This window comes from Macrobrachium nipponense, chromosome 17, assembly GCF_015104395.2.
Source record: "Macrobrachium nipponense isolate FS-2020 chromosome 17, ASM1510439v2, whole genome shotgun sequence".
NCBI classification, from domain to species: domain Eukaryota; kingdom Metazoa; phylum Arthropoda; class Malacostraca; order Decapoda; family Palaemonidae; genus Macrobrachium; species Macrobrachium nipponense.
Genome location: NC_087210.1, coordinates 70,021,863 through 70,032,247, shown reverse-complemented (window position 1 = coordinate 70,032,247; position 10,385 = coordinate 70,021,863).

Below are 10,385 nucleotides of genomic sequence, written 5' to 3'. Positions count from 1 at the left end.
TACAGAGTTATTGCCAAAAAACGTGCTTGCAGTGTCTCTGAAACCCATAGTAGGTGTCCAAAAACAGCATTATTCCTAGGGCCGGTTCTTAATTATTATTAACAAAGATTTACTCTCACATTTAATTCTTTACTCGTCTAGCACAAGTGAATCACAGTGCTATATACAAGGGATTTTATAAACAATCCTGCTACTCTGTTGAAGACAGAGTAGCAGGATTGTTTGAGTGGAGCAGGCGTCTTTACACCTTGCCAACTAACTTTACCTCGCCATTATTTTTCTTTTAGTTCTGTTTGTGGGGTGTTCTAGATAATGCGCTGAGAAGAATGGGGCTCTACTAGGCATTTTAAAAAATATTTAATTCTTTTCGGAGCTATCCTAGTGAGTGACCCCAAGGGTTTTCGTAGGTAGTTATTTTGGACTAATAATTCTCATCTTTATATCTACAGTTTTTTTAGGGTTTTACAGTCATCCCCAACGGGGTTGTAATAATTAACACGCCGCAAAGGTGGATAACAAACCGGGTTAAACCTTTGGTGGTCACTATCTTTATGAGAAAAAAACCGTTGTAACTGGGACAGAACCCCCACGATTCTTTTAACATCTTTATTTCAGCAACTAAAAGAAGAATCCGAGATTCTCGTCTTCCTCTAAAACCATTCCCGTCCAAGAAGGGGCTTACTGGAAAAGGAAATGACTGAAAAATGAAGTGGCGTAACTCAAAAGACCTTCCTATACTATGCGTTCTAAGTGACAAACATTCTGAGAAACACTTGAAGTACAGACCACACACAAACAATGCAAGTGAAAACAAGCGGTTGTCTCATTATTTTTAGTCCTTTGTTCCTGTCTAGTCAAACCCTGTCACATATTTTCATATTCCAAGAGCTTCTCAGAAGATTTTGTGTTTTTTTTCTTCACTGGGATACACCCACGTCATTAATTCATAAAGCGAGAACTCAGTTAAATTCGTTCACGACTTCACAGTGACTTCTCTCTATCGCATGTGTTAATCCATGTATGATGGCACGGCAGCCCTTCTGTCTCCCTAGTCCCCGAAAGGGAACCTTTATAAGTTTTTTTTTTTCAACGAATCTTTGCATGATGAAATTACTAACCAATTGTCATCTGTACCCTATTCTTTCCATTTTCATCGTGCGGTAAACGCGCCTATATTTTTAATGCTTGATAAACAATGACCTCGAATGGTCATCGTATGGTAAAAAATGAAAACCTAAATTTTTAATGCTATTTAAAAGATTACCCAGGAAACAGTTTCTTTACGATCTGCTTGTTCGTGTCTATTGATCTATTGATGTGCATCAAAATAAAAGACAACCGAAGAATGACTAAGGTTTTACATTAATCTGTCTTGAACAATAATTAATCTTTCCACAGAAGCTTGGACAAAACCTCCAGTGTCCGAAAGGTATTGAAAAATGCACGATGATTTCATGGGCAGCTGCACGAAGACCTGTAGAGCACAAGATCTCTGAAACTCGACACTCAGTAAGACAACATGTTCAAGGAGGAACTGATTAAACCGAGAACTTCTCGTTTAGGACTACGACACAAGCTTAATTTATCACATACCTATTAGAGCTTCGATTAATCACAATCTAACCACAATCCATATTATTTTCAAATGACCTGAACTCCTTACATCCAAGACCTATTGTGACCTAGATATATTGGTAGGTTATACCAAAATAACGTCCTAACCAAGACCAATCATGGCTCTTACGCTTAGATTTCCTGGCTTTATTCAGGTAAAAACCAAGGATAAACCATCACGAGAATGAAGCATCTTAATGGTTTCGGAAACAAACGGTCTCACTATACACTCTTTAACGACACGAGAACGGAGTTCATCCCTAAAGACTATCTTTGAAGAAACCCGCCGCCCGGCAGCCTGAAAGAGGAAGCTTCCAAGAATTGTCTGCATTCTAAAAAGAGCTATTTCCTTCGTCTGCCCCAGCGGCCATTTTGGCGGTTATCCACTTTGCCTTAAAAGCTCACTAAGCTGTTAACAAGATAACAACCCCAGCAACCTTCTTATATTGTCTTCCTTCGTGTTTACTAAACGAAGGAGTTACGTCAAAATACTTAGAAAAACTCTGCAAAAACACGCATTTTGAAAAAAATAATAATAATAATAAATAAATAAATAAATAGATAACAAATAGGTCTTTTTAACTAGACGTTCCTCAAAGTATCACCTCACACAGGAACTTCTAGAATAGGAACTTTGGAAAAACTTTATAAACTCCACTAAATTCTATCAAGATATCCATTATAAACTAGCCTGCTGACCATTACCTCGCAAAGCAAGCTGCCACAAAACATAATGACCATCTGTGAATAAACGAAAAATCTTGAGGATATTATATCGATGCTATCAACAAACAGATAAATATCTATTTATATAAACCATGTAAGTTGGACAAACTAAGGTAATGGTGCATGTCGCTTGCAAGTGGTATTGCTCCCTTGCTTGATTTTACTAAGCATCAGCATCCATAACACAGTAACCTAAATACATTCACAAAACAATAAAATATATTATCAATACTGTGACAGATTATTAAGATTATTACCGGATCATACTCTTGCTTTGTTGTTAGTCATTTTAACACAAAAGCTATACCTATGTGTGTATGTATGTTCCTGGGCTGCTGTTTTCCCCATCTCGGTGTTCTTGTCATATAAACAAAGTATTCAAGTGTACGTATGACCTCCACGGTATAAATTCGAGATTGGATCTATGGAAAAAGATGGCCAGCTATTTTTTTCTATTTGTTACAGTACGAGAAGGAAAATCTGCGAAAATATTCGACCCATGCGGACATCACACAAAGGTGCTACCAAGGTTGCATCAGACCCTTTCCCTCTCGAGCAAGTCAGTTCCACTTCCACTACTGAAATAGTACTTCCGATGTTGCTAGATCGCTTTCCAGCTGGCAATTACTGCACCGCACCAGTCTTGAAGACATCGTCAGTTGTTCGCGGATCTCCAATCCCTGATCACATTATGCCTTGTGTAATGGATGTTCAAGAGGCTCATGTGTCGTGGCATCTAGACTTTCTTGGAAGCCATCCATCCAAGATGCAAACATAACTAACGTCGCTTCACTACTCTGCATCGAACGACAACTCGTATACTGCCAGTTGCGGCGAGAAAAAAAAACACCCACACACGCTTCTCTACCAATCTATATACTAAAACTAAATATCCTTCTACACACACATATATATATATATATATATATATATATATAAATATATAATAAATATAAATATGTCCATATATATACAAACAGAATGACCATCTTTGCCCCAGCTGCAAAGAACCTATATGTCTAGGAACGAATTCTAAGGGACCTTTGACCTCTCTCTCTCTGTACGATACTGACCTCCTAACTCACTGCATGAACATCACTAGTGAATAATGCGCACCACATATGAAGCCTCTATCTCCTATTATGTCTAAGATCAAATTATTTGACCTTTGACATCTAAGAATGACCTTGACCACATTCAACACATCGTTATAGTTTTTGGATTAAGCACGTCAAATATAAAGTGATTTGTTTCCATATAGACATAAAATCATGGTCATGGTTATGTTACATTTGAAATTTGACCTCTAAATAGAACCTTGACATAGGCCTCACTCTTCATTTTTGTGGATTTCTCTGCCAAATATGACATAACTTTTCCGAATTATTTAAAAATTATGTCAAAGGTTAAATTCCCATTTGACTTTTGATCTTCATCTATGGCCTTGACGTGATTGCCCGTCTGCTTCGTTATTGGTTTACTCATGGGAAGTAAGTGTCTATCTGGGACAATTCCAAAACTATACCCTAGGCCAGTTTCCTACTCGACTTTGAGTATATAAAGTCATGCCCTCTCGAACTAAGATATCGGCCATAGTGCAAAAAACGGACTTTTAAAAAAAAAGAACATACAAATTCATGCGTCTCCAGATAGAAAAAAATACTTAGAACATCTATATAATATATATATGGTATAATATAATATATAGTTACAATATATATATAATATATAATATATAATACACACACACGGCTCCGAATTGCAACACACAACAACATTAATAATGGTACACACACACAACACACATATATATATATATATATATATATATATATATATATATATTAGTATATATATAAATATATATAATAATATATATATTATAACCCACACAATTTCCACACACACACACATATTTATATATATAATTATATATATATACAACATATTTAATATATTATATTATTATTATATATATATATATGTTTATATATATATAGCTAACTATCCTCCCAAAATATTGTGAATTATTTTGGCCTACGAGCTAAAGAACCCTACTGACCTATTTACCTTTTATTTTAATAATAATAATAATAACAATAATAATAATAATAATAATAATAATAATAATAATAATAATAATAATAATAATATGACAGCACAACAACTGAAATAAGAACAGTGTAAACAATACGAGGAAACGCGTATTTTCCGATCCGGTGCTAATAGGGAACTCCTTCGAAAGTGGCAATCCCTAATTGCTGGAACAATGCCCCTACAGATGCCAGGAACTCTAATTTCGTAGATGAATAGACGAAAAGCAGTCACGTTCTCCTGCGCTGTGTGGGCTCCATTGTACACCCAGGATACACAATTTTCTCCTTTATTCTATCCTTTGCACATCCTGTACGGTCTGTGGGATGTAGGATTTGATACCATGTTAGGGAATTTGGTTATATTTATTATTTTTGTTGTTGCTATAAATATTATGTCATAACTCCCTAAGTATAAATAACTATCTGAATTTGACTTGCATGTACTTTGTTCATTTTTATTTTTTCAATATATAAGAATCTTGGATTTGGTCGAGTTTTCCATGACGAAGGTAAACATAATAATAACAATAATGAATAAATAACATTGTATTTCTTTGCACTGCTGTTGGTATAAAGCGGAGAATGTTCGTTACTCCCAAAGGGAAGACTTCAACCTTCCAAACATTTTCAAGGTCAAAGTCCAATCTTTGGCTCCTTTCTTTCCATGAAAGTAGTTTTTGTCTAAGGACATGATTCTCAAGGGCAACTCATTACCTACCTCACTGGCCAGTTCATTCATCTTTTTTTTAATTATCTAAAAATACTTAATATTTTTTTCTCCCAAACAGGCGAATATTTCAGGGGAACCTGATTAGCAACGGCCATTTTTTAATTGCTTCATTACACATTTTGAGAAATGATAACATTTATTGGGAACGCAATGAGTATAAAAGAGGCGAAATAAATGGATACATAGTCCTCTTTAGGCGATCAAATGATCAAGAAGTATATTCAAACTAGCCTAGAAATATTCTTCGCCACTTTATCCCTGAATCTACGACCATGCCATGAACAGGAAAAACGTGACATACCCTCTCGGAATATGGAATACATTCGAAGCCAAAATTAAAAGTGATCATGAAAAAATATTCAATACCAACTTGCCTTGAAAATTTACCTTCAACACACACACACACACACACACAGACACACCCACACACACATAATCGTGTACGGAAAATTCCCAGTTTGAACATTTCCAGGCAGAAGATTGCCAGGCGGAAACCTGACAGTGGGGGAAAAACTGCCAGTGAGGAATATTGCCATTGGCAAATTAAAGGAATGAGATTTTGACCAAAACTACCATTTCTCTTTTTTAAGTGCTTATTTTGCTATCTGAAGTGACAAGAATATTAGTAATTAATGCTAACCATTTCTTTTTATCATTGCTTGTTCAAACCAAAACTACAATTTCTGTTTATATATGTTTTTATTTATTATGTTTGAACTCAACTTTACTTGCCTGACTTGCTTAAAGAAAAAATGAGTTCAAGGCGTGTATTGGTACGAAATAGATATTCATTTCTTTATTTGGGTAAAGGCTTATTTTATAACAAGTAAACGTAGTAAGGATATCCTTGTCGATGAAATTCAGAATATGTATCATCAAAAGGGGGCTGAACAAGGAGGGAACAAAAATCTATTGGGAATGTGCTGCAAGAAAACAGAAATCGTGCCCTACAAGACTACACACCAAGTCAAAGGATCATGGTTACGAAATTCTGAAATGTCTTAACGAACACAATCACAATTCCACCAATAGCAAAGTGGATGCCAAAGTAGCGAGCGATTCAAGATCTGAAAGAGGAAGTTTTGATTTCGAGTGAACCTACTCGTTCTTTGGTGGCAAAAATTGTTTATTATCTTTAGATGAATGTGCACGTTCTGACCTAAGGAATGTGCAACATAAAAGTATAAATGTTCGACAGTGGAAAAGTCAAAATCGTGCACCATACCTATCTTTAATTCCTAGAAATTCCTTTGCTTGCCACGTACCAACAACAGCATTGAAGGTTTCAACAAGGTTTTTTTCAAAAATATCGCACAATGTCATCTCCAAATATCTGGAAATGTATTTCATTTTTGAAGGAAGAAATTTTAGTGCAAACAAGAAGTACAAAAATATCAATGATAAACTGAAGAAAGCTGTTGAGCTATATAACGCAGACGATAAAATCACATTACTTCGATCTGTTGCTTATAATCTCCATTCATTTTGAATAGAAAAAAAAAACTTGTTCTTATTTGTAAAATATTTATTTTGTTTCATTATATTATAATGACATTTTTATGCTTTCAGTCAATAAAATCTCATGCCTTTTATTTTTCATATACGTAATGTCGATGAATAAAACTTTTCGTGTTAAATCTTAAGGTTTTTATTTAATAAAACCCCATTCGGTTTTTCTATTTATTCAAAAACACTATCAAAATAAAACCCCATTTAGTTTTATTTTTTTATTCAAAAGCACTATCAGGGTTTCGTCACTTAAGCGCTTGGTCCAAATGAACAATCCTATGAAAAGAGGAATCACTATTTCTTTTCCGATGGAAATTGTCTTCATGTGGGTTAGATTTTCTGAGCTCAATCTTTTAATTTGCCAATGGCAATATTCTTCACTGCCATTTTCTCAATGGCAGTTTTCCTCACAGGCTATTTTCCGCCTGGCAATCTTCCGGCTGGAAATTTATGTGTATATATATATATATATAGTATATATATATATATATATATATATATATATATATATATATATAACTTAAATCACGAAAATATGGAACGTGATGCGCATATATAAATGAAGACAAATTCCGAGAAGGAAGTGAAACAATGGAGTACCGCTGCGAGGCCTTTCGACTTGTTGTCCTTTACTAAGGACGAGAAGTCGAAAGGCCTCGTAGCGGTAGTCCATTGTTTCCCTTTCTTTCGTGGATTTTGTCTATAATATATATATATCTATATATATATATATATATATATATATATATATATATATATATATATATAGAGATGAGAGAGAGAGGAGAGAGACGATAGAGAGAGAGAGGGAGAGAGAGAAACGACAAAAGAACAACGAAAATATGCTATCAAGAATAGTTAACAAATATTCTCTGCAAACATAAGCAACCACTAATTTCAAAGAAAGTAAAATTGATGGAGAAAGATAAATAGACGGAGAAGACAAAATACTTTAAAAACAGATGAGAACAAAAAAAAATTATTTTTATGCAAGGACTGACAGGACCGACAAATTAAAACCATTATCTAGACGGGCATGGAGGAGTAAATCAAAAAAGGAAAAAGGAAGAGGAGGAGGAGGAGGGATAATTGAAAACTTTAAACACAAAAGGAACTTGATGACCTACGTGAATCATCGCTTACTGAGAAAGAGACCACTTCGCAGCGACTTACTACATCTTGACTGCATTCATAATCGTCCAGATCTAAATTTTATTCTTTTTAAATCCTTCCCTGATCCCGCAATAAAGACGGGTCGAATAACATGGACTCGACGTCTTCAGCGAGAATGTCAAGGTTTTCTTGCGTTCCTCGTATTAACTTCATAAATAACTACAGCAACACACGCAAGTCGGCCTCTGATGCGTAAAATGTTGACGTTAAGCACAATCTGCATGCGAACGCACTCCGCCACTGAGATTCATGGTGTCATAAGATAAATTACAATTTTGAGATATATATATATATATATATATATATATATATATATATTATATATATATATATATAATATATATACCTAAAATTTTAATTTTATCTTTTAATATATATATATATATATATATATACACACACACACATAAGGGCCGGAGCTGGAGCTCAAAGAAGATATATCACGAAGGAAGTAGTAGGGAAAGGCATCCTCATCCTTTAACATTTATTAAAATGCCGACGTTTCGCGACGAATTCCAAGTAGCATTTTCAAGGCTAAAACTATATAAAATTTGCGAACATTAATACTGAAATGTATTTAACTTATATTAAAAATGTAATGGCAACAGCTCTCAATAAAGTAAAAAAGTTAAAATTAAACAGTACCTTCAAAGGCAAACAAATTACAAGTACAGGACTTCACTAAAATGTTAAAAACACCTACCTATATGAAAGAAAAAGCAAGTCTAACAAAAATAATTAAAAACAGTGAGGTAAACCAGCTGCTATAAACAATTTTACAGAGGACGTTTGGGTGTTTAACGACGGCACAGTCTTTTTGATAATTATAGATTCTAAGATAATCAGGTCGTTGTTATTCCGCAGTAGGCCCAAGATAGAAAAATCCTTGCTGTCAATATAGGTTTTACATGTTCTTAGTAAAAATGTTCTGTTATAACAGAATTCTATGTAATAAAAAGAACCCATAAAAGGGCCAAAATATAGAGAGAAAACATATATTTCAGAGACTGCTGTCTCTCTCTCTTCAGGTAGATCAATGAGAAAAGTTACAGAAAAGGCGGTATTTATACCAAGAGATCGATCCACAGTGAAGCCAATTTAGGTCAGCAGTCTCTAAAATATAGTATTCTCTCTCTATATTTTGGCGTTTTCATGGGCTCCTTTTATTAGATGTATACACACACACACACACACACACACACACACACACACACACACACACATATATATATATATATATATATATATATATATATATATATATATATATATTATATATATATATATATATATATATATATATATATATATATATATATGTGTTATATTATTATATAATATATTATATATATATCTATTATATAATATATATAGATACTATATATATATGATATATATAAATATATTAATATATTATAATATATAATTATATATTATATTATTTATATTATTATATATATAGATATATATAATTATAATATATATATATATATATATATCATATATATATTACTTTTCATTAGCCTACCATTCTGTCAAAGTGACCAAATCATCATAATAAATCAACATGATCCATCCTTCTACTAACCTCTCTACCACATCGCCATATGTCTATATTTCTCTCCTTCTCTCTTCTTCCTAAACATACACGGTGCTCGGAAACAGTTCATCTTGACAGCCTTCACTTTTCTTTGCATTTCATTCCCAATGGCCTTACTTGAGTTCCATAAGGAAGTATCGACTCGGCAATTCTTTTAAGCATCCCAGCTGCGGCTTCCAGATACTCCATGTCTTTTCAAAATTTAACACAGACCCTGTCGACTTCTCTGTATCTAATTCACTTCACTCCCAAGTAACATTTCGCACACGCGCGCGCGCGCGCTACCACAAACACACACACACACACACACACACATATATATATATATATATATATATATATATATATATATATATATATATACGTACGTAAATAGCCACATGAAAGGTGGAAAATTAAAGACCAGGTACCAAGAGCTTTCGTGTATTGCGTACACTTCTTCGGGGTACAAAGTAAAATAAATAAATAGAAACATAACTTATTGCTGATATATATATATATATATATATATTTATATATATATATATATATATATATATATATATATATATCATATATATATATATATATATATATATATATATGTATATATATCCATTAATTTCTCCATTTTCCTGCTTCCATCTATTCACGTTCAATTTCCTCTTGTAACAAGCACTTTCAAACTTTTTCACCTATTATTACGCATTTTTCTTGCACGTTTATATTACTTTGTTAGTGTTTCTTGACGGTGACGAAGGAGAACTCGTAATAGAGAGGAAGTATTCAAAATCTAAATATCCAAAAGCTAGTGACGGTGAAATTCAAACCAAAGCTAGTCTAACCGTTAAAAATTCGCCACTAATACATCCATTTAAAAAAATACGAAAGGAAAACCCTGTACCTTAAAAAAAAAAATAAATAAAGTTCGTTTATGTCAAAAATATTTGCATTATGA